At 39.9% G+C, this 23,704-nt stretch overlaps 1 protein-coding gene across 2 annotated transcripts in view; it reads left to right on the top strand.

Annotated features, from left to right (window-relative positions):
- Nucleotides 1–23,704, top strand: part of TENM3 (teneurin transmembrane protein 3) — a 2,338,142-nt gene that overhangs the window by 1,738,188 nt on the left and 576,250 nt on the right. The gene's annotated exons all lie outside the window — the stretch shown is intronic.

Below are 23,704 nucleotides of genomic sequence, written 5' to 3'. Positions count from 1 at the left end.
CTTGAGAATAATAAGAATAGAGAATGTTTATCTTTTAAAGTTGAAAAAACAAGTACTACCTCCATGTGAAGTTTCATTATGAATCACATTTAAAAAAAAAAAAACCCAGATTGCTTCTACTGAAGCAATAAATGTCTTTTGGTTCCTGGGATGAGAATTAAGGAAAGGTTTCATTACAGCAATTAAACTGTCTAAACGCAAATGATAAATGAAAAAAATAAAACAAGAAATATAGTAGTTTCACTTACTTGATGAAGACAGCTTCCAGTGTTATATTCTCAAAAGAATATTTAATTAGCTTTTGAGTAAGAGTATGAACCTTATTTTCCTTTTTTATTCTAAGTTTCCCTAAAATATTTTGGTAATAGGTCTTTCTTACACATATGAACAAAGATGTTGTAAGTAAAAACACATTTCTGGTCATGCATTTTAATGAACCCTGCAAAACATTTGAGCAATAATCTATAAATATGAAAAACTTTGGTAGTTAAAGATAAGCAGACATATTAATGATTTAGATTAAAACTTGATATGCATTATCTATGAGTACAGATACTAAAAATAAACATTTTGTAATATGCTGAGATAAATGCTGTTAATCTATATAAGTTACTAGGCATTAGATTTTATACAAGCCTCCACACAGAAAATGGATTGAAAAGTTAGAAGAAATAATAGTAAAATAAAAAAATCACAAAATGAAATATAATACAGAATTAGAAAATCTTTTCAACTTTCAATTCAGTGAAGAGAAAGAGAAAAAAAACACTTCATGAGTGGGGTGAAGGGCAATAAAGCCAAGAAATGAGTTTCGTGTCAGTAATAGACTCAGTAATAGGCAAAGTAAAAAGTGATTTAAGAATTTGCATAGGTCACTTTAGAAAAAGAGAATAACAAAGTGTAATTTGTTTCATAGGGAGCTGAATACTCTCAACTCCATTAAAAAACCCCAGCATTCCATTGTACAGCAAGTAGTTTGATGTTACATTGTATTGTTTTGCATGCTAACATCATAAAATGAACCCCACCATTTTCAGTACATGCCTTCTCGGGCCTTTATCTCTCTCACTGTAATTGGAAGAGATTAGCAGGAAAGACGTGATTAGAACCAAATTTCCAGGAATTCCTTTCAGCCCTTGTCGGCCATGTATCACTGATGCCTTGTCTTAGGGCCCTCAGTTTGAGTATGAACCCCATATTTGATTCCTTGTCCCTTTACTAGACTCAGTCTAGAGTGCAAACCCTTTATTAAGGTTTGCCACGTGTATTATACACCAGGCACATGAAAGCTGTTTCTTCTATTTCCCAAACCTAGGACCGCCCTCGGGAAAATGCATGCGTGCGTGCACATGCACACCACACCTACACATACACACTGTGCACACAAGAGATCAGAGAACCAAGTCTTGACGTCCCTTCCTCCGCTCAGAAATCTTGAAAGGCCTCCTGACTCCCTATGTACTGTACCAGATGCTAGGTCTGCAGATAAAGGAGGAGTATCTCCCCTTCTCCTTCATAATAAAGACAGCCAGGTACACAGACCATTGTAATGCAAGATAATCATATAGGATCTTTATGATCATTGACATCAAACTAGGATGTCAGAGAAAGCTTTGCAGAGGGCACCCTTAGGTGAGTGTTAAGTAAGAGTTTGTCAAGGCAAAAAGGAAGTGAAGAATGTGCCTAGGCAGGCTCCAGACTGTGTGGAAATAGAGGCCTGACTTGACCCACTGTATCATGGGACTGCAGGGAATCCTGCCTGACTGAATTGCAGACACAGGCAGTGAGGGAAGGCAGGCTGCAGGGATGGGCAGGGACAATATACTCCTATGTTTATATTTCCTTGACTCTAAATGCTTTATGCTTAGACAAAATTCTTTAGTTGCTGTTACAAAGCTCCCCCATCTCAGCTAAATGCCTTACAAACAGACTGTATTGAATTGAAGATTAAGAATAGACATATACACAGGATAAAAATATAGGATGAGAAACATACTTTAAAGCAGGGAAAGATGAGTCAGTCATACAAAAATCTAAGCTCCAAAGATGGAGAAGAATTCAGATTAATGAAATGTAGCTGGATTCTATTACCTTCTGAGAAATAATGCTGATTTCTCTTAATCCCAGTCATTGTAGAATGTACTATCCGGAAGATCAACTCTGGCCAACTCACATTCAGGTATCTCTCCTCCCATGACCTGGGGGTACCTTTCCATGACTTCTCCTTACCCCTTCCTGCATCTCCTCTTGTTTCCTTCTAGACAATTCCCCATCCTTTGCTTTTGTGGAAACTGACCTCTGTTTCTTCCAAGGACTTGAACCTCAGACCCGCTTTTGCTTGCATTCTAGCCAGTACCCTAGGTTCCTCTTGATGGCCCCACACTCCTCAGGACCCCCTGCAAAGTCAGCCACTGAATCTTCCAGGCCAAGCATTTGGTCCCTTTTTATCAAGAGAAAAGAAAAACAAAAATTGTACAAATATAAATTCAGGAAGAGCATACCGTTCAAAGAATACTAATATATTAATGTAAAAGTGGCTATTTTCCTTTCAAAACATGTTCTCATTTGACCCATTCCTTGACACATTCCTTGGGTTTAATAAATCTACACTGAAAATTGGAGTTTCTGAGTGATCTCAGGGAAGACTCTCCACATGCCAACAGTTGTAATTATTCTAATATGTGATCAGCTATCACCTGGACCCGCCTAATCATGCGTATTTATTGTAGAGCCCAACTGTGCCTGGGTCTTCTCTGTCCATTCCTGTTAGTCTAGACTTAAATAGTGAATACCCTCGGTATGTCTTCTTAATCCTTTCTCTTTCTGGGCTAATTATCATACTTCAGAGCTTTTTAAATGTGGTTTAATGACTACAGAAACCTAAAACCATATTTAAAGGATTTTTTAAAATTATATGGGTGGCAAAAGAGAATTAACATTTGAGCCAGCATCAGTACATTGCAGGAAAACGCTCTTATCCATGAGGTGCTCATTTCAGCAAAGACGATAGGTGACTATCAATGTCTGATTTTCTATACTCACCCTGAAGACATTTCTGACTCCCCAGTTGTCTTATCTGGATCCCTTTTTTCTATGAAGATATCCTTTACTACTGAACCATGGGGTAGCTCCCCACTATCAAGTCTGTCTGGGATCTCTCTCTTTCTCTGTTTCTGGCCCTGTGTCTCCATCTGTGTGAATGTCTGTCTCTTTCTCAATCATTTAGATGCATAGATAGATATTTAGGAAGATAGATAAAAATAGAGATAGAAGTATAGATAGAAATAGTGGCTTATTATTATGCCCATTACTTCTCCTGAGAAACAATAGCATAGACATTGTTCCTAACATCAAGTAGCAGGCCTCAGATGAACCAATGGTCTGTCTACACTCTGCAGGGCTGTGGATGGCTGTAGGCAGTTACTTAGCTGTAGAAGCGAGCCATCCTGGTGCACAGAGCTAGACGCTGGCAGCAGCCCTCTACCCAGTCAATTTTGCTTGACCTTGAAATATGAACGAAGTCTGGAAACCAAATACATTTCTAATTATTGAGGATAAACCAAAACATAAATTATTTGAAACAATATTTAAAGAAATATACACCATAGACACCATTAGATATTCCACATAGCAACCTTCAAGTTTATCCACTGCTGCTTAATTGTTTTCTTAAGTATATGCTGAGGTTAGAACACACTCTTTGTGCAGGGAATACATTCTCTGGGTTGTACACGTGGTTCCGGGTAGGGTTCTGTGGAGGGCCAGGAGTTGTGCGTATGTCATTTAGTTCCACTCTATCGCCTCTTCACAACATCCCCCTAAGAGATGCGCTGTGGACTGAACTCTGCCCTCCACCCCCAAATTCATACGTTGAAGCTGTAACCCTCAGAGTGACTGTTTGAGAGGCAGGGCCTTTAGGGAGATAATTAAGGTTAAATGAGGTCTCAAGGGCGGGGCCTTATCCCATAGGACTGGTGTCCTTATAAGAAGAGGAGGAGGCACCAGAGACGGTTCTCTCTCCACGCGTGTGCAGAGGAAAGGTCAGGTGAGAACATAAAGAGAAGGTGACCACCTGTAAGCCAAGAGGGAAGAACCCCCCCCACCCCAGAACCAGCCCTGATGCTGCCACTTGGATCTTGGATCTCTGGCCTCAAGAACTATGAGAAAGTAAGTTTCCCTAATTTAAGCCACTCGGCCCGTGGATTTTGTTTTGGCAGCTCAAGCAGACTAGTATCCTCCTTGGCAGAAGAGGACACCAAAAGGGAGAGGAATCCAGTAAACAACCAGGGGGCTGAGAACTTGGATGGCTTTCTGTTCAAAGAACCCTGGACTGTCGGAAGTCAAAACCCACACTTTTTCACTTCCTCTCACAGGGTTTCTGAATAACCGCTCAGTCCTGCCCCATCTCAGCCCTTACCCCAGGGAGAAATTGGGGCTTTCGGCGACTTCTTGGTCCTTGCAATTTGGCTCAGGCTTCGAGAAAGCCGGCTTCCCTATGGACAGGTTCGGCCCCACCATCCATCTCATAATTCACAGAGTTGGCACAGAAGCACCATAGGATCATCTATTTTAACCCCTTCATTTTGCAGACAAGAAGGGGAAAGGTGAGGTCATGGAATTGGGTTTGTGGCTGGCCTTTTCCAGCTAGGATAAGACCTTCTGCTGTTTTTGGTACTCAATAGTGCAGAAATGCTATAAGATGCATTTTTATAAAATACTAAAAATTAGTTATTAAGTCTTCTGGCAGTGTCCCAGCTCTGTTACAGCCTGCTTTTGACACATCCCTGGCTTAAACTGCTTTTCAAGGGCCAAATCGTTTTTCTCAAAACATAAAACACATGTAAGCAGATCATAACCAGGTTTTACACATGGACATGTGTCTACAATGCTTGCTCAGTAGAATTCAACATGCGGTCTGCTCCCTAGTTAAGGAGTAGTGTGTCAACAGTTAGCTAGCTCAGTGTCCCAGCGAGGGGCAGTGGGAAAGCACCCTGGCTCGGCAGCAGTACAGACAGATTAGCTGCCACTTTGGGCATTTCCCTCCCTTGGAATCACGTTTCATCAAGAGTTATATTGAAAGCATTGTAGCCTATTTTTAATAGCCAGGCAAAGGGAGAAAAACATTGCATGAAGGATTTTAAAGAATTCTTTTGGGAATATGCCACCAGCCTCTTTAAAATTTTTCTTGGAGAAACAGCTGTTTTTTTGCTAGGAAGAATTAAAAAGAAAACTCTGTACACTAACAACAAAATTTCTGAAAAAGAAATAAAGAAATTAATTCCATTTATAATAGCATCAGAAACAAAATATTTCAGATACATTTAAAAAGCATAGCCAAAGAGGTGAAAGATCACTACACTGAAAACTAAAAGCCATAGTTAAAGAAATCAAAGAAGATGCAAGGAAATGGAAAGGTGTCCTGTGTTCATGGATTAGAAGAACTAATAGTTAAAGTGTCAATACTACCTAAAGCCATCTATAAATTCATTGTGATCTCTATCAAGACTCCAATGGCATTTTTTACAGAAGTAGAAAAAAAAAAAAAACCAAACAGGCAAAGTAATCCTGAGAAAGAACAAAACAGGAGGCATCATACTTCCTGGTTTCAAGCTATCCTATAAAGCTACAGTCATCAAAACAGTATGGTCCTGGCATAACAACAGACAAACAGACCAAGAGAATAACATCAATAGCCCAGAAATAGACCCAAACATATGACAAGGGAACCAAGAATACTCAGTGGAAAAAAAAGTCTCTTCAATAAATGGTTTGGAGTAATTGAATAATCACACATAGGGGAATGAAACTAAGCTCATATCTTAAACCACTCACACAAATTAATTGAAGTGAATCAGACTTAAATGCAAGACCTGAAACCTTGAAACTCCTAGAAGAAAACGTGAGAACAGTGCTCCTTGACTGGGGTCTTGGTCATGATTTTTTGGATACACCACTTAAAGCACAATCAACAATATCAAAAATAAACAAAAATAAATGATCAGGGCTTGTGTATCAAACTAAAAAGCTTCTTCACAGCAACAGAAACTTCAACAAAGTGAAAAGACAACCTATGAAATTGGAAAAATTATTTGCAAGCCAAGTATCTGATAAGGGGTTAATATCCAACACAAACAGAACTCAGACAACTCAACAGCCAAAAGACAAACCAATTTCAAAATGATCAAAGGACCTGAATAGACCTCTTGTCAAAGAAAATATGTAAAAGGCCACCAGGTTCATGAAAAGATGCTCACCAGCACTAGCCATTAGGGAAATGAAAATGAAACCATCAAGAGTTATCACCTCACGTGTTAGAAAGGCCATCGTCAAAAACATAAGAAATAACAGGTGTTGGCAAGGATGCCGAGAAAAAGGAACCCTCATGAACTGTTGGTAGGATTGTAAATTGGTGCAGCCACTGTGGAAAACAGTGGTAGGGAAGTTGCTCAAAAAGTTAAAAGTACAACCACCATGTGATCCAGCAATTCCTCTTCTGGGAATATATCCACAGGTGATGAAAACAGTAACTCGAGAAGGTATCAGCATCCCGGGTCCTCAGCAGTGTTAATTAGAATAACCAAGACATGGAGTGTCCATGACCTAAATGTCCATCTACATTTGAATGGATAAAGAAATTATGAGATATATATACACACATATGTATATTATTCAGCCCTAAAAAACAAGGAAATCCTATCATTTGCAACAGCATGGATAGATCTTGAAGGCATTATGCTAAGTTAGGTCAGACAGGGAAAGACAAATACTGTATGATCTCACTTACCTGTGCAACCAAAAAAAACATGAAACCACCTCATAGAAAGAGAGATCAGATTTGTGGTTACCAGAGGTGGGTGGGGCCAAAGGGGAGAAGGGAGAAATGGAGGTACGTGGTAGAAAGGTACAAACTTCCAGTTATAAAACAAGTAAGTACTATGGAGGTAGCACAATGCTGACTACAGCTAACACCACTAAATGCTATATAGAAAAGCAGTTAGGTGAGTGAATCCTGGGCTCTCATCATAAGGAAATTTCTCCCTTTATTGTTTTCTTCTTTCTTTTCTTTCTGTTGTACCTGCCTGAAGAGATGAATGTTTACAGAAACTGTTCGAGTAATCATTTTGCCCTATATGTTATATATATCACTGTATGCCTTAAACTTATACAGTGATGTATGTCAATGGTTTCTCAATAAAACTGCAAAAACTACATTTTAAAAATCTCTACTGAGAAGCATAAACAAAAGCCGTGATGGTTCCTTAAGCAAAAAGGAATAGACGGAAACTACAATATTAGGAAGTGGAGGAGGAGATCAGAATGTTTGGTTTGCAGGTAAAACGTGGCCTGTGAGAAATTAATGAGGCAGAGAAGGATATGCCACAGTGGAATTAAATCAGAGGTCTTAACCTCAAAGCAGATGTTCACCTACAAGATCTATCATTCTCCAATTAAGAGTCAAAAGCACACACACAAAATAAATCTCCAGTGTTAGAAAATGAAGGAGGTGGCCTTCAGAAAGCTTCAAAAAGAATAGTCAGTAGATAAAGAGTTCAGGGCAGGAAATGAGAGGTGAGTGTATTGGCTGCATTCCAATTAAAGATATTTTCAAACTTTATGTCCACATTATGGTATGATAGGCCCCAAATTCCAGTGCCCACAGGGGCTGGGTTACATGATTAACCCACACAGCTGAGCTGCCATCCATTGTTGCCATGCAAGAACACGAGCTTAGTGTTGCCAGATACTCTATTTTTTTTTAATGTAGAAATGCAGATTTTTATGTAAAATATCCTTTCATAAATGTCTGCAGCTAATTTTCTTGAATGTTCAAACACCATGTAAACAAAGAAAGATCTGTCTGTGGGTGAAATTTACCCTGGGATCCCCAATCCCTCCTACCCTGTTCAATAGCCTGCCTCCACGGTCTGCCAGATTCTCTCCCATTCCGGGTCATCAGACGCAGAGTCTGAAAGTCCATTCACGCTTTTTGTATCATCACCCTGGACAGGAGCCTTCAGAGTCTTCCCGCTGCCTGTATGGAGAATGTGGAATATTTCAGCTTCACACTCAAGGCTCTCTGTGTCATTTGCGGTCCTCAGTCACTGAAGTTTGCACCGTGCACTTCCCAATGGGAAACACTGGTCCTACCTGGAAGTTTTCTATATTTCCCCCCAAAGATCTATTCACTTTTGCATGCTAACTTTTGTTATGACTGTATCCCCTTTTTCTTTCTTATTTCTTTATCATCAAATTCCTGCTGGTCACCTGATCCTCTACGGTGTCACTCACCCTCTGGGCTCCCTCCCATAACTAATTAAGCACCTCCTCCCCTACTCCTCTTCCCTGAAGCTTGAGGCATGTCTCTCCTCGGTCCACGTGTCCTACAATGTTTGGTGTTTTGCAGCTGTCTCCCCCTCAGTCCTGAGAGTTTATCTCAGCAGCTAGCAAACATTTTCTGCAAAGGGATAATAGCAAATATTTTTCACTTTATGGGCTATGCAATCTCTGTTGCAACGACCCAGCTCTGATGTTGTAGGGGTAAAAGCAGCTATAGACAAGATGGAAATAAATGGGTGTGAATATGTTCCTATAGAGCTTTATTTACAGAAACAGGCAGCCAGCTTTGGCACAAGGGCCATGGTTTGCCAACCTCTAATCTACATGAACAAGGACTGTGTCTTATTCTTGGTGTTACATATGAATACTTAATAGATGTTTGTTAGAGAATGAAGCCTTCAAAACTCAGTTCGTTTGCTTTTTCCATCATCTTTCCTTGACATTCAAAGACACAGTAATATTTCTCACCTCTAAACCTTTACAAGTACTTGTTACCCAGACAGCTCATGTGATTCTTACAAGCACTGTGCAATAGTCACTTAAGGCTGGTGTAAGTTTATCTATATAATTTTTAGGGTCCTTTGTTCTAAAACCCATTACCTTATACTGGCATCTACTTGTGTGTTTTTGTTTTTCTCTCCCTTAGATGGATTATAAGCTTCTAGTGAATAAGGCCATATCTAATTGTTCTTAGATTGGCTAACAGGTCTGATTTGGTGCTGTCAGAGTGCTTGTTCATTTGTTCATTCAACACACATTTTTAGATCAGTATATTATGTGAAACAGATGCAAAAATTGACAGAATGGAAAGGATCCTTACTCCCATCAAAGTCAAAATCTAATGAACGAAATGCTTATATGATCAGAACTGAATGCTCTGAAAGAAAGTGCACAGCTTTCTAAGGATGTTTTGTAGAGAAATCAAACAAATCCAGGGGTAGGAATGAAGGGCAGGGAAGTTTTCCCTGAGGACGTAGTGCTTGAGTCGAGACTGACTCATGTAGCCAGTATTTACTCCATGCCCATTCTGTGCCGAGGACCCTTCCAGGCTCTTGGAGTATGGTAGCCATCAAAAGAGACAGAAGTTCCTGCCTTCATAGAGCTTGTTTTCTAGGGGGATCAGAAGAATGAGGAGAAATTAGGGAAAGGAGGTTTAAATAACATTCTAGGAGGAAGGGACCTCATGAACCAAGGTCCTCGGTGGGAGGGCACGTGGCCCATCCCAGGACCTGCAGGCCAGTGCAGAACCATCCACCTGCAGGAGCTGCCCAAGGCCACTGAGGTGAGGCCTCCTAGGTAATAGGACCATATCATTTATTCTCTAAAGCAGAATACTCTTGAGAGCAAAAGAGGCATTATTATTGAGTATTACCACAAGCAAAATCTGGTGTTATTCCAGCAAACTGAGATGTATGGATTTGCTACTCCTGGGTCACCTAAAGACTGAAACATGAGCCCATTCACATTTTTTTAAAAGATCACTGATTACCGTAGATGACTGATGTGGGGAGGAACTGCACTTGTGTGAGGAGACCAGCTGCTATGCTACTGCACAGGTCCAGGGAAGGGGTGAGTGTGTCCTGAGCTAGGTGCTGAGCAACAGTAGGAGTGGAGAGAAAGAAGTCGATTTTTGTAGGTATTTGTGAGGCAAATTTACCAGGACTTGGCTGATACTCATTATTTGCTGTAGACGTGAAGGGAAGAAAGGATGGGGGTGGGCAGGGAGGGGAAGGTTGGGCCGAAGGAAGGACAGGGCTTCAAAGGAGGTTCAGGCGCCAGGACCTACTCTGGCTCCGGCAGCTCGGTCCCTAGGGAGTGTTTTGAACGCTGATCTTGATGAATCTGAAGCTTCCATTAGTGATTATTAGAGAGAGGAGAACTGGGGCTTTGATCTTGGAGAAAGGCTGGTAGGGCTAAGTGTTCCCCACTGGACAATGAACGCCGATTTGGACTTTCATCAAAACTGTAGACAGAGTTCATGTACTTTGAAGAAAATGGGAGATCTTGGCAGCTTTCATGGCTCAAGACAAAGAATGAAGAGCCAGGAGGTGGAAAGTGGTTTAATATCGAGTGCTTGGTATTGGGGCTACCATGGCAGACGGAGTCCGGAGCAAGACGTAATAGAAAGTGACAGCCAGACCGGCAGTCAGAGAGCGGGAGCTGTGATTCGTAGACCCTGATGTTTCGGAGACATTTGGCTGCAGTACTCAACCAAAGCTATATTGGGAAGCTGAGTTTAATGCACAATTCAAAAACCACCTTCACTCACTGCAGTTTTAAATGAGATGTTGAAGCGTCCGTCCACTAATAGGACAGACACAATAAGACAGTGGCTCCTCGGTAGTCATTTCTCTGGTCAGCGTGCACTGCCCAGGTAGGAGAATTCTGTTCCGTTCCCTGACAGCTTTCAGTCAATCTAATTGCATTTGACCAGGGAGGCCTCAGTAAAGATGTCACTTCCACCCTTTCCCCCTCGGGCACAGTCAGGGAGGAAAACAAAACAAAATTTAAAAAAACAGAAGTGTCCAAGGTTCTCAAGCACAGGTCAAGAATCCTTCGCCCCTTGCTCCCAAGGCTAAAATACCCACTTGCAGAGATACCGAAGGAAAAAACACATACAGCTTGATTAGTGAGTCTTGGTGGGTGTCCACACCGCACTGCTTCTTGCAATCTCCTCATCACCTTTCCCTTCTGCAAAACCCCCTGTAAAATGCTTCAAAGATAAAAGGTGTGGCGATCATTCCTCCTGAAACCAGACCAAAATCCAGACGGAGCCTCGGTGCTATAAAATGTGGTACCTTGACTTCTCCTAAAATTGAAATATTTAAGGGTACCAGCCATTTTAAAAGATGTCATCAAAACACAGCACAAGACGCTGGAAGATATTCATGATAAATTGTTCTATCATATGTTAGACTACAAAAGAATATACTCAGTATCACTAAATTCTCATTCTTCAAACAGGTACTGCAAAGGACTTGAAGAATAGAAAGATCCTAAAAGTAATAACCTCTAGGTAGTGGAATTTGTAGCAATTTTTATTTTCTTCTTCTGACTTATCTGCATCACCTGAATTTCTTACAATCATGCTCTACTTGTGTTAACAACAAAGCATGTATCTTAAAATAGAGAGCATTCAATATTCATAGCTGGGCATGGAAGCCTCACTGTAATGCCGTTCAGTAGGTGAAACTGGGCTGTAACAAGGCCATTTTGTGTAATGACAAAGAACATTGACCCCAAAATGGGGTCGCCTTGCTTTGCCACTTTTGCTAATCTAATTCATTGCACTGTGCCTCAGGTGTCCCATTTATAACCTGGGGATCCTAATAGTTGCTAACTCTAGAGTCATTGTATGAACAGATTAAAAAAACACTTATGCATGGCTTAGAATGAAGAAAGCTCCCCAAAAACATTAGCTAATCTTACTATTCCTGCAAGTTTTATTCTTCTTGACTAGGTGCCAAGAAGGTTCTCCAGTAGAGTGTTATATTTTGTGGGCAAAAAGTGCTTTACAGAAGTCCTGTCTATAGCGAATACTGTTGCCAATCACATCGTAAAAGCGGTGGTTTATGGGAATCCGCTGGCCAGAGAGACTGACATTCCTTGCCCCTCACATGCAATCATCTATCTCACAGCCTTCCTGAAACTTTTAAGGAGCTCTGGCTGTCTGTAAACTTTTGATGCATCCAGTGCACAGGTGCCAGCCCTGAACCTGGAGCACATACCTGCTACCATCCCCAACTGCTTGGGTCACTGTGGGTAAAGAACTGAGGCCTCTATTTTCGGACCGTCTAGGTAACTTCAAGGATGATAATTAGAAATAACCAAACCTTACTGACTGAGCATTTTGTTGAAACAAAAGAGAGTTTCTGGTAAATATTCATAATTTCACTTTTTCTTTTACAGCTGTGTTCAAAAATGAGTATAGTCATTGAAAATTTTCAGTGAATACAATTACATAATTTACTCCTTTAGTTACTTGAGCTGAGAAAGTGTGGGAAGATACATCTGAGTTGAGTGCATTTGGCTGAGTCTTGTCTTGACCTCAAATCAAATATCCAGCCATTACTTTCCTGTCTCATGACCGAAGGGGCCTGGATGCTGACAGACTCAACTAGCCATTGATGGCCACCTGACACCCAACAATTAGGTGGGAATGTGATGGCATGTGTGTTTTCAATGCCACGGGCACATAGGCACCTATTTTTTCAAGAAATCTGAAGTATGAACATGTCTAAAGGTGTGTGGTACTCAACCCCCTTCATTCTGAGTAATCTAAATGGCCTTTATTAAGGTGAATTTTATGTGGGTTTTGTGCGACAGAGAAAAAAGTTCCACCTCTTGACAACATAATATACTAGACCAGCTCTCTTTTTTGAGATGTCAAATATCTACTTTATTATAGTGAGAAAGTGACAGTCAATTTAAATCAAAATTTATGGAGAACATTAGGAGCTGGAAGGACTTTGGCTAATCACTGTAATGTCCCCAACAAATGGTAAATGAAAGCATAAGGAAATTGAGTTAACACAAGTTAAAAGTTCACATACTTACGGAATTATATTAGAAGACCTACAACTTAATTAAATTATCCGAAACTGCTCATTTAGCCTCTATTGTACTAGTGAGCATTTATGCAATTTTACTGTTAGATATATATTAAGTAATAGGTTTGGACTGGGTCAAATTGGGAGAGCCCTAATGAGACAGAACAGGGGAAAGTTTAATCCATTATGAAGCATCATTCTGAATCTTTATATTGAATATTATTAGACAGAGATTTCCCTAGTTAGTTGGTTACCCTCCTATCACTCTGACATTTTGAATAATTGAAAAATCAAACAGGGATTTTGTACATGAAGAAAATAATCTGATGGAGAAGAAATGTGTTATTGATCACCTAATCTTTGATGTCATTTTTTTTTGTCTTGTATTTGCTTTATCAACTATAGACATTCAAGAAGTGGTTAATGTGTGGAATTTTAAAAATTAAAGGCATCGTTAACAGGTTTTTACACAAAGGATAATTCTGTGACATGCAAAAGACAGAAATTTACATATCAAATCCCATCATTAATATTTCTTTCTCTACTTTCCATTCATTTGAAGTCAGTAAATTCTTAAATCCAAGATACTACGGTATGGAAATCTTAGTTTCAAAATAGTTTTCATACACAGTACAGGGTAGGCAGTAACTGCGTATATGTGGCATCTCTTTCTTGGACAGCTACTAACTTTGTTGAGAAGAGTAGAAAGTCTTCATAGCTGAGGTTTGCCACAAATTGTGTGTGTGGCGCTTTCTGGGGACCCTTGGAAACAGAGCTGGGTTCCCTTACAGAGGATGCCAAAGCAGCTGGGGACCTTATGCACAATTGGAGAAATGGGATCTTTAATTCAATCCTTCATAAACAATCTGGTTGTAGAACTATACTTTTTTTTTTTTAAGTCAAAAAACCTTTGGGAGAATTCTGCCACTTTTTTTTTCTCTTTGCTGATGGAACCTAACGTAAAGAAAGAATTCATTGCCAGAATACTTGGAAACATATATAGGCACCCACGAAGAAATGGGTAAGAAAAAAATCTGGCCTCCCGTAGACTTGTTCCTAGCTGCTTGCTGGGGGAGAGGGGGAAATAAGCTGCCCCCTCTGCCCTGCATTTAGAGAATTCATTCTTATATGAAACGAAAGGTCCCGTCCAATCCTATTTCACGGTAGCTTTGAGTGCTTGACTGTACCAAAGCGAAGGGCATTATTTCATTGTTCGCTGTTGACATCACTTTACACCAGAAGGTGGCAATTGTTTTAATAATCACACTAACAAATCTGTTTTGCCTTCAGATCGGATTTTGAGAGATAGCGTCCAAGCATCCACTTGGTTCTTGTCAAGAAAATGCCTTTCAAAATCAGTAGCATTCCCTCATAAGTTTCTGTCTCAGGATGGTTTTTTCCATTCCCATTAACTGGCTAAAACATTCTACCTTTTTGAGGATATTGAAAGCTGCAAGATTCCTGGATTTCTCCTTATTAAACCTTGTTTTTGCCCCTGAAACAAGTACAGGGATGCCATTTAAGATGACAACTCCAGTGAAGTGATATTGTGCTGAAGCGGAAGTCCATGGAATCATTAATAACATGAAGGGTGAAGTTAATTTCTCACTAAGAGAAGTGGTGAGGAATTGTGTTAGTTGACCATGGGATCTCAGAAGTGTAGTGTACTAATACGATTTATGTCAATACACAATGAACAATCACTCACACATAAATCACGAGGCATTTATGTCTCACTTACCTCGAGAGGTGGCAAAAATCCCATAAATTCGTCAATTAAACCTGAGTGGAGATAAAAGCCTTCTTGAAGCCCAGCAGTTCACAAGAAGTCCATCAGCCTCCTTAACCATATGACAAAATGCACAGAAACACCCAAAATACTAGTACACTGTTAAGTGCCTGAGGATTTATCTCCTAAGACAATTTTCCAAAATCTGTCATCTGAGGGCTGTCTGCCATCCATAGAGACGAGGAGGAAGGGGTAGAGAGGAAAATTGTCTCTGTGAGACCACAGCATTCTTTCCAGATGGTCTCTTGTTCCAGAGCTTAGGTTACCCACATGACAAAAGGAGAAGAGGTCAAGGGTGAGCGCTCTTTCTTTGTAAAACTGAGAACTCCAGACATTTGTCATCCAGAAAAAATGCCTGCCTCTCAGCAGGATAGATTTTTTTTAAAATTTTCCTCAGTGCCTTTCTCTAATTGGGCTTCCTCGATGTTTCACACATCCTTTCCCCCACAAAAGCCAAAGTTCTCCCACACCTAGTCACCAGAGGCAGGCCCATAAATCACACAGAACTGCAAAGGATTTTTTTTTCACGTTATGCAATTAATGCCTATAATGTAAGAAAACATTTTATAATATATAACATATTAAAGCAATAGGAAATGGCATGTCAGATTTCTCATTAGTAAATTCTAATAATGGCTAACATAAAAATGCAACTATCTATTAATGTTTTTTCTTCCATTCACATTTAAAAGAAAAATATTACAATGTCTTTTAGTATCTGTGCAATACTGGTGTGGGAATTTATGATACCAAAATGATGTGGCATGCTTGAACTAGCGTGAGCAATATGAAAATTTAAAGATAGCTGAATGCCCATTCTTTAATTTTACTAAAATAATGAAAAACATATATTATTTGAGCTTACAAAACATGTAAATTCTAATTCAAATGAAGCATCTATTTTGTACATATATATATTGCATTCTTCTACTCAGTATTAAAAACCATTTCTCTTTTTATATTTTGCTGGCTTTTGTCCCCTAAAAGTAAAAAGAACTATGATTCTTGAAAACTATTCAGTACGTCTTTCTATCCTCTATCTTATTTAGCAAACTTTTCTCTGTAACTTTGAGGAACTACTCTAAATTGAATTGTGTAATCTAAATAATAGCTTGTAAAATTTAATGGTATAAGTAGAATATAAATAGTTGCTCTTCTTTTGAAGTGGGTTGGCATTAAAATTTAGGGGGTTAGAGGATTTTGTTTACTTTGGGGGAAACATTGAGATGTAAATATTAGGCTATTCAGGGTAGCACACAGAACAAGAATTGTCTTTTGCCCCCCAACTGCTAGACTGGCCCTGGCTCAGGCCCCTGAGAAGCCCGCACTAGAGTCTCATACAGGCTGTGCCACACCCAGACAGGACATCTCCCAGGCGCCACACAAGTTAGCACACCACCCTCACAAAAGAGAAATTAACAAGGAAGAAATTAACTCCCAACCCTGCAGGAAGCCAGTAAAGACATCATTACCCAAGGGCAAACATTTGCAAACTCTAAATATCTCTTAAATATTAAAAAGAAAAGGAAAAAGAAGGAAAAGTTGCTACCTTGCATGTCTCTTCCTGATGCATATGTCTGCTTGCCACAGTGCACACACAGGCCCTTTAATATTGCATGAGAAAACAGGGAAGCAATCTGTGGCTGAGGATGAGAAGTGGAGAGAGATCTGAGATATATTCATCACTTTTCCTTCAAATTCATTTCGTGGGCTTTTTATAGGAAGGTGTTTTCTCTTAGCTTTTTGCTTTATTTCTGGCATCAACTATGTTTGAGTGTTTTTGAGTAAGGAAGATTGAATGGTAGATTAAAGATACAGTAGTAAACTGCAGTAGAATTAGGTTATCGTTGCAAAAACCTACTTACTCTTTTGTCTTGTTTTTGGTTTGAGCACTCTGAGATAAAATGGGCCTCTAAATCACAGATTACGGCTCTGGGGAATTTTAAAAAAACATCTTCTGAACATACAGAATACTATCCTGAAAGGCACAAGGCCATGAAAGCTACTAACTTGTTCAATGACTCACTGAGTATTTTTGAACAAGTTGTATAACCTTTATGGGCCGCCTTGATTCTTTGCTTCTAAGATCATTCTAACACTGTAAGTGAGTATTTCGAGTTCTACCAATGTGTATGTGGTTCAAGGAAGAAAATAGACAGCTTTTATTTTCCTTTAGCTTGTGTTTTAAAACCGAATTTGGAACAGAGTTGCTAATCCATCCTAGGTAATGGTCAGAAACCCTCTCCAGTGATCAAACACATTCTATTTCCTCGTCACGGGGCCGCCCAGGCTCCTGGGGCTGCAAAATCATTGCCACCATGACTGACGTCAAAGAATGCAAACGAAAATGTGCTAATTAAAAGAAATGTTTATTTCATGCTGATTTACAAAAACACGTTAATTCCTACAAGCTAAATCTGTTTTCATTCAGGGTTATTGTGAAAAATACATGAGAAAATCGTTTAAAAATTAGAGTAACACACTTGGGGGGAAACACAAAATCAAGACAGATCTACGCGTGCCAAAGGGAAATTCCTCTTGATTGGCTAAAGATGAAGGCACGTGATGTACTATGAGACCATTTGGTGTTTGATGGCAATGAATATATGATAAGGAAGCATCAGAACTATTTTTCTCGTATCAAGCTTTTAGGCTGTGTTGTGCCAACATGTGCTGGTTGAAGACAGCATTAATATTAATAAAGGATGGTAGTCTGAGATTTAGTGACTCTCACTTCCTGACCCCCACCTTACTTCCTTTCATGCTAAATCCATTAGTATAGATAGACCGACATTAATAAACAAGGAGGACAAAATAGCTCTCCATTCAGTGACAGTTTTACTTGACCCTTGGTCCACATTGCCCGTCCACGGCCACAAGATGTTTGACCTATTCACTGGCATTTATTGATTGATTGATCTATATTATGTACTTCAAGACAATTTTTCCCCAGGTACCTTACACTTCTTATACTTAAAATGTACTAAAAAAGTTAAAATCATTGACAAGGAATGCTTCAAAAATAAACTGAGAAAAGAAGTCTATCATTCATCTTTGTGACCCTTGGGAGCCTCAGAGTTTTTCACAGGGGCTTCTCCACAGCAGGTACTCCATAGATGCTCAGTGAACGGGACTGAACTGAACTAAATTGTCAGATTCTGCACTGTTTCACATGATCCTATTATCACCTTCCTATCCCCCTATAGTTATGGGCACATATCCGATGATGTATGTATATATACACATTTCTAAAAATACTTTTATGCCAGTAAATCCGGACAAAACATATAGTAAATTTGTCTATCATGGGTTGATACTGAATACTTTAAACCCTGTATTTACAAAACTTCTGTTGTGAACATGAAAATAAACATAGGGTTTTCTGAATCATAAACGAAATTTAGATTAAAAGTCTACTGGTTACCATGGGGGAGGGGCTGAGGTGGGAAAGGGGAGAAGGATAAAGGGGCACCAAAATCCTCAATCATAATATAGGTTGGTCACAGGGCCAGTAGTACAGCTTGGAAAATATAGTCAGTGATTCTGTAACCTCTCCCACTGTTGACAGATAGTAACCACACTAGAGGGGGTGCAGATTTAATAATACGGGTAAACTGTTGAACCACTGTGTTGTATACTTGAAATTAATGTAAGATTGTCTATCAATGATATTTCAATTAAAAAAGAAAAGAAACCAAAAACAAACAAAAAACTCTACCTGACAGTTGGAAAGGAGCAAATAGATCATCTGACTTTATGGTCTTCCAAAGGTACCCCTTGTCACCAAGGGGTTCCTTCAAGTACCACAAGGGCCTACCAAGAGGCAGAAGTCACACAAAGGGTCGCCGGCAGTGACCAAGACATTCAGACACACCAGCCCTTTCGACCGAGGAAATCCCTTGCATGGTGTTTGAGATAGTAATGCACTGGGCTTCTCTGTAAGAATACATTTGAATGACAGTATTCACTGCTTAAGAAATAATTAAAGCCACCAATCTTTAATATAACCAGAGAAAAAGAGAGAGGGAGAACTCTTCACAGGCAGGTCCACTGAGGCACAGAGGCATTAGGTAGCTTTGTCAGGTGACACCACATAGAGAAGGAGTAGATGTTCAGGACCAGAAATCAGGTCTCCTGACTGCCTGGCTGCCTATAGCTTACCTAGGTAGCAGAAAACAAGGTAAAAGGAAAACAGACTGTCATAGATTAGCCTAGGTTACCCCAACACGAGTCTCTACAGTTAGAACTGCAGGGCCACCAGAGAAAGTGAGAATCACCTAAGACCCCAGCACTGACCTACACTCCGGGTTAGTCACAATAATTTCCCAGAGGCTAATGCATATTGAGGCTTTATTGATTTTTAAAAACTATCGGATTCTCTGTCATATTACCGAAGACAAAACTATTCTGCGTCTTACCCTATGGCTGCTAAAAAGATACATAATCACCAGGTTATTTTAGCACGCTAGGATCCTGATTTTAGTTCCTTCCATGATGTTCAAATTACAATTAATATTTCTTAATGTACAGTTGTACCCTTCAATTTGATGTTACTTGTATATGTGATTTCATTTTCATAAAATCAGTATTGTGTTTATTGATTTATCTAGTCATGCTAGTTATTAAGAGATTTTAGCCAAAACTACCTAATTTAAATCAATACTATATAGTATTAGCTATAAGTATCTTCGAGGAAAAGGCATAGTTTATTGCTTAATAGTAAACTTAATACTTTTATTGTGCTATCATATTCCTAAGGGCGATATTAACACAGTCTATCTGATCCTGGGCTACCAAAAAAAAAAAATCATTATCATTATTAACCGACTGAAATCTCATTAGACTTTAAGATTTACAGTATCTAAAGCATTCTTTATTTGATGATCAGGCTCCTATTTTTAAACTCTTAGAACTGCTCAGTGGTAACAAACTTTAAATTCTTAATACAGTCTCTAAAGTTAATTCACCTTTACCTAATGATTGCTCAAAGTGACATTATTTTTAAGACAGTGAAAAAAATACCCTTAAATAAAGCACTGCCCCCATCTCTGGGAGTAGGTAAGGGTGTGCTTTCGCACTGGGCAGCAAAAGCAGTAATGTTTAGCAATAGACCACCCCATGGTGAGAACTGCTTTTCAGCCTGCTTTTTGTCAGACCAACAGCTGTTCCATCAGTCAATTAGTGGCCAGAGACAAAATGCATTTTTTTAAGTCAATTAGCAGCCCCTCCAACTGAATAAAGATCCCTGGGTATGCTTTTCACCAAAAAAAAAAAAAGAGCTAACAGTGAATAAAGCTGAGGAGATCATAAATTCTTGGATGTACAGTCCTAAGACCTGAGAAAGCCATGCCGAGGTTAGCAGGTCATACTATGCCCTTAGCAAGACTCCAGTAACTCATCCCAGGCAGATGAGAATTTTTTTTTCTGGTGTATATATACGTACATATATATGTGTTTGGGTATATATATCTAGTGTGTGTGTGTATGTATTCAAAGAACAAGATTCCCCATTATTTCTTAATAACCGATCATACTAACAATTGTTACTGCAAGTACATTGTTACCCAGCCTCTATTCCACATTCAGTGCCGAAATTGCAGTCACGTGCCATCCCACGATGAATATATAGAATAGCTATTTCTTATCTTCCATAAAATCTTTCACAATTGCAGTACCAAACATCCTTTTTGTCTTTAGAGAAATAATAAGTTTATTTCAGTTTTTTCTTAAGTTTTTTTCTTCCAATCACATTGTCCTACTTTAAAGTTGCATTATTATCCTAAATCTCATTTTCTTGGCATAAGGGCTTGAGTATATTAGATACTTCAACAATATTGAGTTATAAAATTATAAATTCCCCTTGTAATAACAAATTTAGCACTCAGATACATGTATTTAAAAGTTCTTAACTAACTGCTTTGTCAGCTGACCAAGTTTCAGAATGCAGAAAAGTGGAAAACATAATTCCCACTCAATAAAAGGCAAGACTGAGCCCTCGCTTACAGCCAACATACCAATCTGGATGGCGGACCAGTTTGAGAAGAGCTGAAAAACCAGTAGAGCTTGGAAACGAGTTCAGATAACCAGTCTGGAAAACAAAAGCCGTAATAGGTATTTAAAACTGAAGAAATGTCATGCTAGGAATTAGTTGTATTAATTATCAGTAATAATACAAGTCTGGCCCTTGGGCTGAGGTTGCCCTCATAACAGTAACAGCAGAAAATAGCTGGCAAGCCTAAGCTGGGCAACTAAGGGAAAGAGCTGAGACTTCAACCACCTAGAGCTGAAAGGAGGGGACCTGCACACTCGGTTCTCAAACCCCTAAGGTGATCAAGTGCAGTGGCGATTTGACCAGCAAAGAGCACGGTGGTTTCCGGTGGCACCGCTGAGGGGCACGTTAGAGCTGGTGCTGACAGGGCAAGCAGGCTGCAGGTCTGAGTTGCTTCTACTGCGGTGGTGCTAACAGGACCTGCAGACAGAAAGGAAGGCTTTTTCCTTCCTTCTTCCAATTGTGTACTATTATTTGCAGAACTTTACAGGAAACCAAGTGCAAGGGAATGTGGGAAATGTATTTCGTCGACTCCCAGACTTAGCATCACAAAGCGGAGCAGGAAAGAGTGGACTGGAGGCCAAGAGATAAGGGTAAATAGCCAGCACCCATCTGTGCCTGAAAGAACTCGCCCAGAATTGATTTTGTCCTTTAAAAAGACAGGTGATGGCAGGTTTACGGTTCCGCAGCAGTGATGTGGCCTGGCAGCTGGGGGAGTTAGATAGATGACTGCAATTTTTGAGGAGGCACTGAACATCAAGAATAGGCTGGCATCTGCTCATTGTGGGACCTTTTCTGCCTGCTGGGTATTCGGGCAGCCACCATTCCTGCTCCCAGGGGTGGACATGCAATGTTCAGTGAGTACCAAATAATTAGTGATATGATTCACTACCTCTCAAGATGAAAGTGGAAACCCCCTGGTCTGTGTGAAGGCTTTTCTAGTAGGTAGGATACTCTGAGGTTTGGCTGAAGATAAACAAAATTCAAAATGTATAAAGTGTGCCTGATTCAGCCAAGCCTACCTAAGGATCCCCACCCCTCATCCACTGTGTACTCGGAAGTGGGATCTCTGTCAGATGTCCCAGGTCCAAAACGATCTCTCATCTCCTGCTCACCCCCATCTCCTAATGCTACTCTACGGATGGGAAAGTGAATTTCTCTAAAAACAGTTCACTCGATGTATGAATGACCGGTTAGTCTTCCTTAACCATTTCAAAGATACTTGTCTCTGAAAGTATGCTAATTAACTCCAGATCAATCCTTTATTGTTAGAATTTTTGAAAGGAGAGCATATTTGAGCCAACAGAATCTTACTTTGGGTTTATTGGACGAGTGAAGAGGTTCTCCTGTACTCTAGAAATTGGAAGCTTATTACAAGGTCTTCGACGGCAGTGGCAGCTGTCCAGGTGTTCAGTTTCTCTAAATCCACACATAAAAGTAGACAGAATGACTAGATAGCCAAAGCAGAAATCCCTGGACCACATTCACACAAAGCTGGATGGTAAGTTAGCCCACGGACATCAGAATAAGGCAGTGGAGATGAACAGGCAGTGGAACCCCACGAGGTGGTAACACGTGTAGAAGGACACAGAGTGAGGTGACAGGCAAACACCCAAGGAAAATGGAGGATGTCAGTCCCCCGCCATAGCCAACAGGCAGCTTGCATTCATGGGAAAGTATGGTGGACCGATTTGAGAAGAGCTGAAACCTGGAGAGTTTGGCGAAATCCTGTGCCCTGCTGAGCCGGAAGGGGGTGGGGCAGTCTAGCCACCAGGAATGCTCAAAAATGACTCATGGGGCCCTCTTCCAGGACCACACCCTCCAGGGTTCAGTAGCCACGGTGCTTAGGACCTTCTGTCCTTCTAGGGACTCATAGAGTGTTTAAACTTCTTCTCAAATCAAAAAAAAAAGATGCACTTTTTTGTCAAAGAAGATATTTTAATATATTCATCTTAATACCAGTGCAGTTGTTAAAGATGATTTTTCATATTTTTAAATGGAGGAAGGACACTTCAAAAAGTTAGGACCCTCAGAAGTTAATGCAGCCCCAGCCCCCTTCAGAGTCGTAAGAGCTGCGAACAGAATCCCTGGTGAGCAGGACAGTGACAGCACGGGTGAAGCCAAGGGGTGAGGTTGGAGGAGAGGAGAGCTGGCAATCTCAGAAAGCCAGCCACATCCTTATACAGAAAAACAACAGAACAGGGAGCTCTGTGGAATTAGCAAGGCTACTGTGAATCCAGCCTCATTCTTAAAGTTTCAGAAAACTAATTTCATATAGAAATGGACAACAGAAAAGTACTGAGGTCAAATCCCACGCAATGTTATGATGAGAAAAAGCATAACAGGGAGCAGAATTATGTCCCAACAGACAATAAGAGCGCATTGGAAAGACTGGTCCTCCAAAAAGATCAAAGCAGTAACCTGCGATTTCGAAGCAAGCTAAAAGACGTCACGAAAATGATGCAGTGTGTGAAAGAGCAGGAATCAGCATTAGAAAAAAAATCTCAGAAATGAGGTGATAGACTTCAGGGAGGAATTATAAATTAAAGTAAAAAAATCGTGTGAGAAATAAAGACTTAATGAGAAGGTACACCAGAGCTCATGGACCCAATAGATGATGTCTCAAGAGAAATGGAACACGAAAAAGAAGAATTTTCAAACATCAAAAAGAAATGAAGAAATAGACAAATGGCACATGAGAAAAAAAGATCAATATTGAAGGAAAGGAAAGAAAGTCAAACAAATGGTTAATAGGAGTTTCTGAAGAAGAAAACCAATATAAACAAAACAAAATAAATACTAACAATAGTACCTCAAGAAAATTCCCTGAAATAATGATTTAGAACTGTTTTTATTGAGAGTGCACACTGCATTGCTGAGAATCCAGAATGAACGACACTAAAACATAGCCTAGTAAAATTATTGGGCTGTAAATAAAAAGAAAATATCTTTTGGGCAGCTTAGGTGGGGGAGAAAATT

This window comes from Manis javanica, chromosome 12 (assembly GCF_040802235.1).
Source record: "Manis javanica isolate MJ-LG chromosome 12, MJ_LKY, whole genome shotgun sequence".
In the NCBI taxonomy this organism is placed as follows: domain Eukaryota; kingdom Metazoa; phylum Chordata; class Mammalia; order Pholidota; family Manidae; genus Manis; species Manis javanica.
The sequence above is the reverse complement of the archived record's forward strand: the minus strand, read 5'-3'. Positions and strand labels throughout refer to the sequence as shown.